Raw genomic sequence first — 16,241 nt, 5'->3', positions numbered from 1 at the left:
ACCATGGAATACTATGCAGCCATAAAAAAAGATGAGTTCATGTCCTTTGTAGGGACATGGATGCAGCTGGAAACCATCATTCTCAGCAAAACTATTGCAAGAACAGAAAACCAAACACCACATGTTCTCACTCATAGTTGGGGATTGAACAATGAGAACACTTGGACACAGGGTGGGTAACATCACACACCGGGGCCTGTCATGGGTTGGGGGACAGGGGAGGGATAGCATTAGGAGATATACCTAATGTAAATGACGAGTTAGTGGGTGCAGCACACCAGCATGGCACATGTGTACATATGTAACAAACCTGCACGTTGTGCACATGTACCCTAGAACTTAAAGTAAAATAAAAAATAAATAAATAAGACATTTAAAAAAGACTTAAAAAAATAAAAATAAAAATAAATCAATGTACTTTATGTTCTTAGCCCCACAATTTAGCCTAAATATTTGCCCTGGCATGCTTATACTGGTCCAAGCAAGCATTAGGTCATAGCCTGTTACTCTTCCTTATTTGAAGGTGCTTTTACCTTTCTCAGCATTCCACAAGTGACTTCCTCCTTCCTTTGTTCTCCTCTGCCTTTGCTTTTTAAAAAGAGTTCTAAGTTGCTAAACAGTCAGGAGAAATACAGAATGTGAGGTCCCGTTTCAGCCAATGAAAACCGGACACATCAGTAGAAAGGATGCATCAGGTTATAAATGACCCTGTCTCCTTTTTTTGGTGTATTCTTGTGGCAAAACTGCTGGCGAGTGTACCGTTTCTGAAAAAAGTAAAAATGGCCTTGCTAAGAAAATTAAATTTATGTTCAAGTGCCATTTCTTTATGGCTCCAGAGAACAAGCATTTCTAACAGCAGTATGGACCCTGAGTAACTCAGAAAGAATTGGTATCTCTGTAAAGAGGCAGAAGAAAATGCTGAGTGGAGGTGTACCACACTGCACATCAATGCTTTCCACATGCAGCTATTAGGGTCTTAACTTAATTGGACTGCTATTTGCATGGCTAGATACTTACTAAATTTAGTCATACTATTTTTTATCAGCTAATGGAATCTGTTACCCATTAATTTTATACATTTGCTCGTTTGAAAAACAAATCTTTTGTTAATTCACTCTAAATTGAGACTACACTTACAGTCTTCAATTTTTCAGTGTTGAAGTAAATCAGAGTAGAGCAATGTGTATATATGAGGTGCATTTTCCTGCCTATCAAAATTCTTCCAGCTGGGCACAGTGGTTCAAGCCTTTAATCCAAGCACTCTGAGGTCAGCAGTTCAAGATGAGCCTGGGTAACATGGTAAAATCCCGTCTCTATCAAAGATACAAAAATTATCCAGGCATAATGGTGGATGCCTGTTATCCCAGATACTCATCGCTTGAACCAAGGAGGCGGGGTTAGCAGTGACCTGAGAACACACCATTGCACTGCAGCCTGGGTTACAGAGAGAGAATCCATCCTTCATTTACTTGGAAACCCTGGGAAGCCACCTATAAAATATTCTCTTTAAATAGTTTAGCCAGGATTTTTTATTTCAAAAGGTCAAAAACAATCATTGAGAAAAGCCAAAATCTTTCTGTTTCTTGTTAGTCATCTGGCCATTTCCATAAGTATGGCAATTACACCAAGCCATTGAAAAGATGTGGTTTTGGTTAATTTTATCCCATTTCAAATGTTTTCTCTAGTTGTTACTTTGGTCCTGTGACTCTGAAAGAAACTATCTACATAACTAATCATGCATTCAAAAAATATTCGTATTAAGGTGTTTACAGTTTAATCTTGTATTACAGTATAGTAGAATACTGTATGTTAATTATAAATTCATCGTTAAGGTTTTTCAAATGTGAAAACAATTAAGTATGCTTTTTGAAGTAAGTTCAATTCCAGGACATTACCCACTGGTCTTCATGGTATTTCTGTAATGAATAGTGTAAACCTGGGTCACCAGAATGGTGCAGACATGCTGATTGAAATAGAATTAAGTTCAGCATTTTTGGTAGACTAGCAGTATCCCAGAGGCTGATCATTCACTACAGCTTGCTAAATATTGTTCCATAGTGCCAGTGAGCACTTTTACCCAGGTTACCCTTTTTCTCCCATTAATGTGGTCCTGTTGTGGTCTCCTGTTTCTCTTAAGCTATCCCAGATGAGAGGTGATTATTTCTTACATGAATGAGAGTCCCTTTTTTACCCTCTGCCATAAGATCCTCTTATGCTCCTTACTGAAACCAACATGTAGGAGGCAGGATGAAGACAATATACGAACATGTTTCCTGTTACGTGGCCACCATAAGCAGCTTACATGTTCCACCAAGAAGTCACTTACTTTTAGGCCAGCAGGGGTGTTTTTCTATGGTGTATCTCTTTCTCTTAAAAGCACATCTGATTAAGTTTAGCACAATCAGGATAATCTCCATTTTGATAAAGACAAAGTCAACACATGAGTAACCTAATTTCATGAGTGATTTCCCAGCACAGTCACACATGTTTCTACACTCAAGAGGAAAGTATTGCCGGGCGCGGTGGCTCACGCCTGTAATCCCAGCACTTTGGGAGGCCGAGGCGGGCGGATCACAAGGTCAGGAGATCGAGACCACGGTGAAACCCCGTCTCTACTAAAAATAAAAAAAAATTAGCCGGCCGCAGTGGCGGGCGCCTGTAGTCCCAGCTACTCAGGAGGCTGAGGCAGGAGAATAGCGTGAACCCGGGAGGCGGAGCTTGCAGTGAGCCAAGATCGCGCCACTGCACTCTAGCCCGGGCGACAGAGCGAGACTCTGTCTCAAAAAAAAAAAAAAAAGAGGAAAGTATTACACAGCAGGTGTGCAAGAGACTGGGAATCCAGGGTATTATCTTAGAACATTGTCTACCCACCTAAATAAACTTTTAAAATAGTCTTTCGCCAGTCACAGTGGCTCATGCCTGTAATACCAGCACTGTGGGAGGCTGAGGCAGGTAGATCACGAGGTCAGGAGTTTGAGATCAGTCTGGCCAACATGATGAAATCCTGTCTCTACCAAAAATACAAAAATTAGTCAGGCGTGGTGGCACACACCTGTAATCCCAGCTACTAAAATGGCTGAGGCGTGAGAATTGCTTGAACCCAGGAGGTGGAGGTTGCAGTGAGCCTAGATCACACCACTGCACTCAGCCTGGGTGACAGAGCAAGATTCCATCTTGAAAAAATAAAAAGTCTTTCTGCTGCTTTTGTTATCTACATAAACAAAGATATCAACTGGATATAATAATTAAGTACTTTCCAGTTTTATTCACTACAAATCTTAACTAACATCTGTTTCTCTCGCTCATTTTTCCTGTATGCACATTTTATACATTCACATACACATAGAACAATAAAAATATATCCAATTATTCAATTTTGGTTGAATATTCATGAAAATAAGTGTTAAAAATCTTTTTTTTTTTTTTTTCTGTTTGAAGAGGGGTTGTACTCAAGAGTGTTGTTTCTGGAGACAAAGTTGCCTGTGCTTTAATAGGGAGAGTCCAGGGAGAATCCAAATCATAAGGTGTAATATTTTACATTAATAAATTGAATACAAAGCAGTAAGTATAAATTTGCTTTCAGGATTTTCAAAGTGTTTAGTTTTGTTAGTCACCTAATTAGTTTTGTTGCAATAATTGATCTTCTGAAAATATGTACAAACTTGTACTCACACAAAAACACTCACTTCATAATTTTCATACACCTACGGTTTATCTTCAGAGTAATATGAGTATATTTAACTCTATGTAAATTAAAACTAAAAGTCTATATGCTTGCAGGCAGAGAGACCACACATTCAAAGAAAGCTATATAACAAATTTATTATTAAATTTTCAGGACTCAGAAATATATAGACTTTGTTTCTATTTCTTCTTGTTTTTTGTTTTGTTTTGTTTGTTTGTTTGTTTTTGAGATGGAGTCTCACTCTGTCACCCATGCTGGAGTGCAGTGGCACGATCTCGACTTACTGCAACCTCCACCTCCCAGGTTTGAACAGTTCTCCTGCCTCAGCTTCCAGGCGTGCACCACCATGCCTGGCTAATTTTTGTATTTTTAGTAGAGACAGGGTTTCACCATGTTGGCCAGGCTGGTCTTGAACTCCTAGCCTCAAGCATTCCACCTGCCTTGGCCTCCCAAAGTGGTGGAATTACAGGAGTGAGCCATTGCATGTGGACATATTTTATTTATATTTTTGTATAATTATTGTGACCATAAAAAAACCTGTAGTAACAATTTAATTTTACATTTTAAAATAAATAAAAGCATATAATTACACTGTTGGTAATACAAAAGATAAATGCTAGAGGTTATGGATACCATATTTACCCTAATGTAATTACTACATATTGTAGGCCTGAGTCAAAAGATGCCATATAAGGCATAAATATGTACACATACTATATAACCACAACTATAAATAACAAATTTCAATAACAAAAAAGAGTAAAAATTTAATCTGTGGAAACAATATTCTTTAACTCATTTGCAGTTTAAAGCCACTGGCAAAGTGATTACTAGAGATGTTATTCCACTATATAACAAATCATATATTGCTACCATCTTGTAGCCGCACCCTTGAGTAAGGTGGGATAGTTTAAAGTTAGTGGCATGATAATGCTTCATTAAATGCACAATAGTCTTAACATGGTTAAAAAATAATAAAATTAACTTCACACACAATTTTTTTTTTTTTTTCAGGTGTGGGAGCACAGAGTTTTGTTCTTGTTGCCCAGTCTGGAGTGCAATGGCATGATCTCGGCTCACCACAACCTCCATCTCCCTGGTTAAAGCAATTCTCCTGCCTCAGCCTCCTAAATAGCTGGGATTACAGGCATGCACCACCATGGCTGGCTAATTTTTTCATAATTTTAATAGAGACGGGGTTTCTCCATGTTGGTCAGCCTGGTTTCGAATTCACCACCTCAGGTGATCCACCCACCTCGACCTCCCAAAGTGCTGGGATTTCAGGCATCGAGCCCAGCCCTAACAATTTTTAAATGTACTGTATTTTATTACATAAAAGTACAATTAGTAAAACAATATACTAATTTATTTTAACATACTTTTAACTATTTCTTTGTGACACTATAATGTAGAAAAGTATTGCTCTGAACATTTACCTTATACATTACTTAATAGAGGTTTACTACAAAGAACCTCTCCACTTATATTTTCATTATGCATCTTACATTTTAATGTCCTTACTCTTTTATAGAAAAGGCCATAATGTCCAAGTAATTTTTAAATATCTCTAATATCTCTGATGTAGAATTGATCACTTGCTTTCACATATGAATAAAATAGGAATAACAGCATAATTTGAAAGCTGTATTACATCACTATTCAGTTTTCAAAAAATTTTAAACAAGTATACTTTCAATGTAATTACAATGCTTCCAAAAATCTTTTAAAGTTACCTAAAAACTGTAGTTGTGGATTAGTTTCATACTCAAGTGTCAGTGCCTTAGTTATTCTACTGTAGATTCTCTGATATTTATATACATTCTATTTTGAATTAAATGTTTTTATATTTACTGCATCTGCAAAACTATATTTTAGTATAAACTCTCTGGTGTTTTCTAAGATGTAGTTTCTGGAAAAAAAATAAAGTGTTTCTAAACGTATTACATTTACAGGACTCATCTCCAATATAAATTTCCCGATGTTGAACAAAGCTTGAGCAACTGCTTCAGGGTTTTCCTGTAGTACAAAATGTATGCAATAAGATCTCTGATATAAGTAAATGTGCTATAACCCCCTTTATAGTTGTAATAGTTGTCTTCAGGCTGGGCGCGGTGGCTCAAGCCTGTAATCCCAGCACTTTGGGAGGCCGAGACGGGTGGATCACAAGGTCAGGAGATCGAGACCATCCTGGCTAACACGGTGAAACCCCATCTCTACTAAAAAAAATACAAAAAACTAGCCGGGCGTGGTGGCGGGTGCCTGTAGTCCCAGCTACTCCGGAGGCTGAGGCAGGAGAATGGTGTAAACCTGGGAGGCGGAGCTTGCAGTGAGCTGAGATCCGGCCACTGCACTCCAGCCTGGGCGACAGAGCCAGACTCGGTCTCAAAAAAAAAAAAAAAAAAAAGTTGTCTTCATATTTCTTCAGTTTAAAGGCTTATACTTTCTGAAATATTTTTTGAAAGTAATTACACTCAATGTCTTAATGCTTTTATTAAAAGGAACCTTTTTATGTTAAGATATGAGTAGGAGTTAATGGGTTTTCCATATTCCTTATATTTGTACAATTTTTCTCAAGGTTAATAGCTTTCTTGTGAAGTAAGGTGTAAGTACTGATTAAAAGTTTTGCCACATTCTTCACACTTGTAGGAGTTTTGCCAGTATGAGTTATCTTACCCACAATCAAGTGTGGCCACCATATAAAGGCTCTGTCACATTTTATATATTTCTAGGGTTTCACACCAGAATAATTATTGTTATGTATAGAGAAGTTGGAGGGGTTGGTAAAAGCACTGTCACTTTTTTTAGGTTTGTGGAGTTCCTCTTCAGCATGAATTATCACCAAGTCTCTTTTAAGAATTCAGAAATGGTGGCCAGGCATCATGGTTCATGCCTGTAATCCCAGCACTTTAGGAGGCCAAAGTGAGTGGATCACCTGAGGTCAGGAGTTCGAGACCACCCAGGCAAACATGGTAATGTTGCATCTCTACTAAAAATATAAAAATTAGCTGGGCATGGTGGTAGGCATTTGTAATCTCAGCTACTAGAAAAGCTGAGGCAGAAGAATGACTTGAATTCAGGAGGCAGAGGTTGCAGTGAGCCAAGATCATGGCATTGTATTCCAGCTTGGGTGACAAGCATGAAACTTCATCTCAAAAAAAAAAAACAAAAAAAAATTGATTGAAAACTTGTTATAGGCTTTGCCACATTCTTCAGGGGCCACATTCTTTAAAGTTTCTGTCCAATATGAATTATGTGTAATAAGGGTTGAGAACTCCCTCTTTGTCACATTCTTTATATTTGTAGGGTTTATGTTCCATATAAATTCTCATATTTAATAAAAGTTGATAGCTGGTTAAAAACTTTCCCACATTCATCAAACTCATAGGGTTTCTCTCCAGTATGAATTATCTTATGTCTAGTAAGGGTAGAGGAGTATTTAAGTCTTTGCCACATTTTCACATTTGTAGGGATTCTCTCCCATATGAATTATCTCATGTCTTCTAAGGTTTGAGGATGAAATAAAGGCTTTGCCACATTTACTGCATTTGTATGGTTTCCCTCCAATATGAATTTTCTTATGTGAAAAAAGGGTTGCGGGATGGTTAAAAGCTTTGCCACATTCTTCACATTTGTAAGGTTTCTCTCCAGTATGAATTCTCTTATGTCTAATAAGGGTAGAGGAGTACTTAAAGCCTTTGCCACATTCTTCACATTTGTAGGGTTTCTCTCCAGTATGAATTATTTTATGTGTAGAAAGGGAAGAAAGGTACTTAAAGGTTTTGCCACATTCTTCACATTCATAGGGTTTCTCCCCAGTATGAATTCTCTTATGTGTAGTAAGGATAGAGGAACGCTGAAAGGCCTTGCCACATTCTTCACATTTGTAGGGTTTCTCTCCAGTGTGAATTTGCTTATGTGTAGTAAGATTAGAGGAGCGGTTAAAGGCTTTGCCACAGTCTTCACATTTGTACCATTTCTCTCCAGTATGAATTATCTTATGTGTAGTAAGGTGTGAGGACCAGTTGAAGGCTTTGCCACATTCTTCACATTTGTAGGGTTTCTCTCCAGTATGAATTTTCTTATGTGTAGTAAGGGTTGAGGACTGGTTAAAAGCTTTGCCACATTCTATACATTTGAAAGCTTTTTTTCCAGCATGTCTTGTCTTATGTCTGTTTGAATTTGAAAATTGATGACAGACTTTCCCATATTTACCACATTGAAATATTTTGCTCTGAGTAGTTGTCAAACGTTGGTTAAGTCCATTGTGACCTCTTTTGTGCACCTTACACTCATCCACACCTTCACAGCCTTTTTTAAACTGTAAATTGTCATGTCCATATTTTTCATATCTTCTCAGTATCAGTTTTTGGAAAGAATCTTTTATGCTCTGCTCTGGCCAAAGGTCTTGGGTAAAATGAGAGCACAAAACTGAAAGAAACCACAAAAACGTATTACTTCAATTGCTAGACTCAGATAAATATACTTTATAAATCAAACCTATACAAGTATACATACTACATAAGCAAGATGACATAGTAAAATATCACAAGCTGTAATTTCTTCCTAGACATATAAATTTAACCAAACATACTGCCCAAAATACATCTGTAAAAAATTTATAATTAAGTGTGTGAAGGGCCCCAGGTGAGCACAATGCAAAGAGCCACATAGAATAAAAAGAAAAGCCTGTTACTTATACCCAGCAGAGCTCTTCCTGCTCTCCAGTATAACATTGTGCCTTTAAAAGTAAATTGTTGGTCAGGAATGATGGCTCATGCCAGTAATTTCAGCACATTGGGAGGTTGACATGGGTTGATCATGAGGTCAGTAGTTCAAAGGGAGCCTGGCCAAGATGGTGAGACCCTGTCTCTACTAAAACTACAAAAAATTAGACAGGTGTGGTGGCAGGCACTTGTAATCTCAGCTACTCAGGAGGGTGAGGCAGAATATTGTTTGAACTCAGGAGGCAGAGGTTGCAGTGAGCCGACATCATGCCACTGCACTCCAACCTGGGTGACAGAGTGAGAGTCTCTAATGGTAGATATTGTAGTGACCAAGATCATGCCTCTGAATTCCAGCATAGGTAACAGGGTGAGACTCTGTCTCCCTCTCTCTCTCTCTCTCTGTCTCTCTCTCTCTCACACACACACACACACACACACACACACGTAAATTGCCAAATCCTGGTTTCTTTTTTAAAAAACAAGAAAAATATTGGCACATACATCTTTATTCTTGGCTTTTAGGGGTTTTTCTAGACACTGGTAAATGTCTCCCCTGACATAAAATGCTGAAGGAAATGGTGATATAAGTTGGATTAACAGTTTGAGTCTGCTGTGTCTAAAGATAAATGTTACAGAAGCAGAGATACTGCCCTACCCCAAACAGGGAATAGGTAGAGCAAGTAATTACTGACTATTAAGAAGAAATATGAATAAGCCAATTTAACTAAACAATAAACACAAAATTTTAGACAAGACACATCCTAAAAACGTGTTTGAGAAATTCCCAAAATCTCTAGCCATGACAACTGATTTCAGACTATGTCAGGATAGTTATATTTTAAAGATTCTAACAGGTAGCTTTTTGTTAATGTCCAAATCTCAATCAAAGATTACAGTGAATACAAAATATGAGAGCAACATGGCCCCATCAGTGAGTGAAGATTATACCTCTGCACTCCAGCCTGGGCAACAGAGGAAGACTGTCTGAAAAATGTAATAAAATAGGGCCAGCATGGTGGCTCATGCCTGTAATCCCAGCACTTTGAGAGGCTGAGGTGAGTGGATAATTTGAGGTCAGGAGTTCAAGATTAGCCTGGCCAACATGGTGAAACCTTATATGTACTAAAAATACATAAAATTAGCCAAGTGTGGTTGCAGGCACCTATAATCCCAGCTACTTGAGAGGCTGAGGCAAGAGAATTGCTTGAACCTGGGAGACGGAGGTTGCAGTGAACAAAGATTGCACAACTGCACTTCAGCCGAGGCGACAAGGAGAGGATCCGTCTCAGAAAAATAAATAAATTAATTAATTAAATAAGTTGAATATTCAGCAAGTTAAGTAGGAACACAGACAACTACCAAAGATCAGAAAAATGAGAATAACAACCAGAAACATTTAAAGAGCAAAAAACAAAAATTGTGGATATAAAAAATATTTAAAAACTGGAAAATTTCTTTAAAAATGAGGTAAACATGAGGAAGCTGAACAAACAAACTAGGATACACACAAAGATATTTATAACAAACATACATATAAGCAAAATTTCAAAAATCACGGACTAGAGAATTTTGGGAGCTGTAAGATAAAAATGATGTGTCATTTATAAGCATAGTCTCATGAGATAACAAGTCAATTTGGAAAAATATTTTTTGCAGTTGAGAAGGAAACTGTGATATTGTTAAAGTTAAAATAATAATAATAATAATAATAAAAAAGCCATCAAGTCAGAATAATACCATCACCACAATTGTACTACCAAATAAGAATAAGTACATCCAAAATAACCAAATCCTGAGAACCTACATTGGCACTGCATATGCCCTATATATCAAAGATACTGAAAGGAATTTCTTCCACTGAAAACAACATAATGCAAGAAAACAACACATAATCATATGAAAATATGTAACTTTCTGGGAAAGATATGCACATATACAAAAATGGAATTTCTTACTTAACATTACCATAATGGTGCAGAAAACATTTTTAATTATTAATTAAAAAATAGAAATTATTACAAACATCTGTTAATGAATATACAAACATAAAAAATATAATTAGCCAAATCAATAACAAAGTGAAGGCAGATGTAATGATGAAAATATTTTGTATGAAACTTAAGTTGATTTTTTACCACATTTAAATATATTGTTGGATCTTTTAGAGGTTTTATGTAAACTCAGAAGGTATCACTTAGAAAATGTCTGTACAGATACACAAAAGAAAATAAGAAAGAAACTGAAAGCATGTCAATACAAAAATAAAAAAAAAAAAAAGAAAAAGAAAATGAGAGACAAAGACACAAGAATCAAATGAAACAATAAAATAACTTAAGTTTTTCTTTTGCAGAAAACTATTTAAATATATATATAATTATCTCTCCAATTAAGAGACACACTTTAAATAAAAAGGATTATTAAAAATTTTTAAAAATCAAGATTCAACTTGCCTTTTTACAAGAGTCAGTTGAGATCTAATAATAAAAAAAAGCCTGAAAGTGGCAAGACGGAAGTAGAAATTTCATGTAAATATTAACCAAATGAGAGCAGAAGGGCTCAAAATAATATTACACAAGCTATATCTTAACTAAGAAACTGTCATATTCTATAAAACGTACTTTAAGTCAAAACTTCAAGAAGACAAAGAAGGCATTAAACAACATATGCATTCTTTCACTGGGAATCTATGACAAATTTGTTTATACATGTGTGTATTTGCATGTATGCATCTCATAGTTTCAAATATATAAAGCAAATACAAAATTGAATACACACAGACAGCAATATAACTATAGTAGGATATTTTAATCCTTCATTTTCTGTAATAATAAAAAAACAAGACAGAATATTAATAAGGGAACAGAGGACTAGAAGGCAGTAAAAAACCATTATTTCTAATGAAGATAAAGAGAACACTCCTCAACAACATCAGGATACAAAGCCTTCTCAATAGCTCATAGAGAATTCTCCTATATAGACCACCTCTTAGACCAAAAATGAAGCCTTAACACATTTTTTAAAACTGAAATTTTATAGACTACTTTCTATGACAAAAATGGAATTACAGTGTAAAACAATAATATAAATAATTGATAAATTTACAAATATATAGAAATGATAAAACACGCTCTTGAGCATGCACTTGTTCAAAAAACTGAGCTGTGTGCAGTGGCTCACACCTGTAATCCCAGCACTTTGGGAGGCCGACGTGGGTGAATTTAACTCCATCTCAAAAACAAACAATTGAAAAAGAAATAATATTGTGAAGATGTCTGTACTGCTCAGTTTAATCTACAGATTTAATGCAATGTTTTTCAAATGTCTCATTGCATTTTTGAAGAAATACAAACAACAAATCCAAAAGTATATGGAATCTAAAGAGACAATAAACTACCCAACAATCTACAAAAAAAGGAACAATGTTGGAGGCATTACCATTTCTGATTTCAAAACACATCAAAAAGCTACAGAATTAAAATAATTTGTTATGAGTAAAAAGTTGAAAAAGTAGACTAATGAAACAGAAGGCAGCACATTCATTAACTTTTGCATAATTATTGCAGCATTGTTACTGAAAGGTAATAGGTAAAAGCAACGCAAACTTCTGTCACCAAATCATTCAGTAGATACAAAAATACAGAACTCTCATTAAGCTATTTAATGAAATGAAATGTAACCTTAGGACTTTGGACGGCCAAGGTGGGCCAATTACTTGATCCCACAAGTTCAAGATCAGCCTGGGCAACATGGCAAAACTCTGTCTCTACAAAAAATACAAAAAAAGCTAGCTGGGTGTGCGGGCACATTCATGTAATCCAGCTACTTAAGAGGATCATCTGATTTTGGGAGGTTCGAGCAGCCGTGAGCCATGCAAGTACGCCTGGTTGACAGAGTGAGACCCTACCTCAAAAATACATGAGGCTAGGCACAGTGGCTGACACCTCTAATCCCAACACTTTGGGAGGCCAATGCAGGCAGATTACCTGAGGTCAGGAGTTCAAGATGAGCCTGGCCATCATGGGAAAACCCCATCTCTACTAAAAATACAAGAAATTATCCAGGTGTGGTGGCATGCGCCTGTAATCCCAGCTACTTTGGAGGCTGAGGCAGAAGAATCACTTGAACCCAGGAGGTGAAGGTTGCAGTGAGTTGAGATTGCACCATTGTACTCCAGCCTGGGTAACAAGAGTGAAACGCTATCTCAAAAAATAAAATAAAATAAATAAATAAATAAGTAAATAAAATTATATTAAAAAAAGATATAGAATGCCTGAGTGGTTTTTTTCAAAAAGCATATACTATGCTCCCTACAAGAGACTCATTTTAGCATTGAGTCAAATAGGCTGAAAGTAACAGAATGAAAAAAAGTTATATTCCATGAAAATAGTAACAGCAATTAAGATAATCATAATTATATTAGACAGAATACACTTTAAGTCAAGTACTACCATGGGACAATGATTGATATTATATTATGATAAAGTAAATTGATTTCCCAGGAATCTAAAATATTTATCTATCTATATGTATATGGGTATATAGCATCAAGGCTCCAAAATATATAAGCAAATATTGACAAAAGTGAAGGGGGACACATAGCAACATAATAATTGTAGACATCAAAAACCCATTTGCAATAATAAACAGAAAATTCAGACAAAAAATAAGAGAAAACTGAGACAATATTATAGACCATATTAATTATTTTGCATATAGAGGAATACTTGAGAGTGCATAATTTATAAAGAAAAAAGGTTTATTTGGCTCACAGCTTATCAGACTGTGCAAGAAGCACGTGTCAGCATCTGCTTCTAATGAGGATTTCAAGAAGCTTAAAATCATGGCGGAAAGTAAGGAGTAACTGGATATATTATATAAGACACAGAGCAAGTGTGAGGTGAAGAAGCCATGTTCTTTTAATGAACCAGCTCTTATTTGAATTGATAGAGTCTAATCTTTTTGGTTACCAACAGTACGTACCAAGCCATTCATGAGAAATTCACCCCCATGACCCAAACATGTCCCACCAGGTCCCATATCCAACACTGAGGATTTATATTGCAGCTTGATGTTTGGACAACAGGGACATCCAAACCGTATTATAGACAAACTAGGCTTCACAGACACATAAAAAACTCTCCCATCAAAACCAAGATAATACACAATATTCTTATTTGCATCTGGTATATTCTGTTAGGACACATACCAAGCTTTATTAAATTTAAAAATACCTACTCGGTGTCATGGCTCTTGCCTATAATTCTAATACTTTGGGACATCCACTGAGGTCAAAAGTTTGAGACCGGCCTGGGCAAAACAGTGAGGTCCTAACACTAAAAACAAGCAACAATTAGCCAGACGTGGTAGTACATGTCTACAGTCCTAGCTACTCAAAAAACTGAGGTGAAATAATAATCACTTGAGCCCAGGAGGCTGAGGCTACAGTGAGCCACAATTATGCCACTGCACTGCAGCCTGGGTGACAATAAGATCTTGTCTCAAAACAACAACAACCAATCACTTTAAAAACACTAAAATTATATACTGTGTGTTTTCTAACAAAAACTGAATGAAACTAGGAATTAAAAGCAAAAGTCAAACGGGCAAATTCACAAATATGTGAATATGGATCACACTCTTCAACATATTCTTGCTCAGGGGACAAAAAAAATTATTTTTATTTTTATTATTATTATTTTGAGATGGAGTCTCGCTCTGTTGCCCAGGCTGGAGTGCAGTGGTATGATCTCTGCTCACTGCAAGCTCCACCTCCCAGGTTCACGCCATTCTCCTTCCTCAGCCTCCTGAGTAGCTGGGACTATAGGCGCCTGCCACCACGCCCCGCTAATTTTTTTGATTTTTAGTAGAGATGGGGTTTCACCATGTTAACCAGGATGGTCTCAATCTGCTGAACTTGTGATCCACCTACGGAGGGAGGGAGGGAGGGAGGGAGGGAGGGAGGGAGGGAGGGAAGGAAGGAAGGAAGGAAGGAAGGAAGGAAGGAAGGAAGGAAGGAAGGAAACAAATCACACAAAAAAAATATGCAACACAGGACCTGGAAGATAACTGAAAATCCATGTATTTTGTACCAGTATTCAAAAAAGCCAAAAGGCTGAACCACCCAGATATCTCTTGATTTATAAACACATCAAAAAATGTAACATATACATACAATGGAATATTATTCCACTTTAAAAAGAACAATCTTATCACATTTTAAGATGAACATTGAGAATATTATGTCACCTGAATTAATCCAGTAACAAAATTATGGATATTGTAAGATTCCACTTATGTGAGATATCTTAAGTAGTCAAAATCATGAAATCAGAAAATGGAAGGTTTGTCTGTCAAGGGCTGGAGAGAGGCTAAAATGAGCAGTTGGTACTTAATGGGCATTGAGTTTTAGTTTTACAAGATGTAAAGTTTCTAGAAGTATTTTGCATAACAAGGCGAATATAATTAACAAACCTGAAATGAACAGCTTTTTTTGAGACAGGGTCTCACTCTGTCACCCAAGCTAAAGTGTAGTGGCACAATTTTGACTCCCCCTCAATCTCCCAAGTAGCTGGAACCACAGCTGCAAACCACCATGCCTGGCTATTATTACATTTTTTTTATAGTGGAGAGTCTCCATATGCTCCCCAGGCTGTTTGAGCTCCAGGGATCCTCCTGTCTTGGCCTCCCAAAATCCTAGGATTACAGATCCGAGCCACCACAATGCCTGGCCCTGAAATGTAAACTTCAATAGATTTAAGATGGTGAATTTTATGTTATGTGTTTTTAAGACAATATTTTTAAAGAAAAACTGAGAAAAAACCAGAATTATACATTTTTTTGAAAATTACCTTCAAATCACAAAAGTGTTTCTCTCACAAAAGGAAATATATGTTAATAATTAAACACATGGTAAAAATAAGACTATCTCCATGAGTACTCACTTAGACAAGATAAAACTACCATGGAAAATAAGCTAAGAAAGAATATAAGATAAGCCATAACTATAATTTGGGTCATATTTATAGATAAACAGACATACATATGTAATCTGATTGTGACAGACATGCATAATTTATCTCTTAAACCTAAAATTGACTTAAAATGTACAAGCAGAATTGCAAATTATCTAAAATTATAATACATTAAGTAAAACCAAAACACCCAATAAACTAATGTTAAGAAACCTACACTGAGGACAGGCACAGTGGATCACAACTGTAATCCCAGCACTTTGGGAGGCTGAGGCACGCAAATCACGAGGTCAGCAGTTCCAGACCAGACTGGCCAATATCGTGAAACCCCGTCTCTGCCAAATGCAAAAATTAGCCAGGCGTGGTGGCACACACTAGTAGTCCCAGCTACTCAGGAGGTCAAGGCAGAAGAATAGCTTGAGCCCTTGAGGAAGAGGTTGCAGTGAGCCAAGATCACACCACTGCACTCCAGCCTGGGTGACAGAGCAAGACTCTGTCTCAAAAAAAAAAAAAAAGAAAAAAACCCTACACTGAAAAAGCACACTAATGGCCGGGCGCGGTGGCTCAAGCCTGTAATCCCAGCACTTTGGGAGGCCGAGGCGGGTGGATCACGAGGTCAGGAGATCGAGACCATCCTGGCTAACATGGTGAAACCCCGTCTCTACTAAAAATACAAAAAACTAGCCGGGCGTGGTGCGGGCGCCTGTAGTCCCAGCTACTCGGAGGCTGAGGCAGGAGAATGGCGTGAACCTGGGAGGCGGAGCTTGCAGTGAGCCGAGATTGCGCCACTGCACTCCAGCCTGGGTGACACAGCGCGAGACTCCGTCTCAAAAAAAAAAAAAAAAAAAAAAAAAAAAAAAA

At 36.9% G+C, this 16,241-nt stretch overlaps 1 protein-coding gene and 1 pseudogene across 1 annotated transcript in view; one reads left to right on the top strand and one right to left on the bottom strand.

Moving 5' to 3' along the window:
• Positions 1-16,241, top strand: part of LOC112612817 (zinc finger protein 724-like) — a 518,258-nt gene that overhangs the window by 435,442 nt on the left and 66,575 nt on the right. The gene's annotated exons all lie outside the window — the stretch shown is intronic.
• On the bottom strand, positions 7,122-7,891 carry LOC112612760 (annotated as a pseudogene).

The sequence above is a fragment of the Theropithecus gelada genome, chromosome 19 (assembly GCF_003255815.1).
Source record: "Theropithecus gelada isolate Dixy chromosome 19, Tgel_1.0, whole genome shotgun sequence".
NCBI lineage: Eukaryota > Metazoa > Chordata > Mammalia > Primates > Cercopithecidae > Theropithecus > Theropithecus gelada.
Note: the sequence above shows the minus strand (reverse complement) of the source record. Positions and strands in the feature narration are given on the sequence as shown.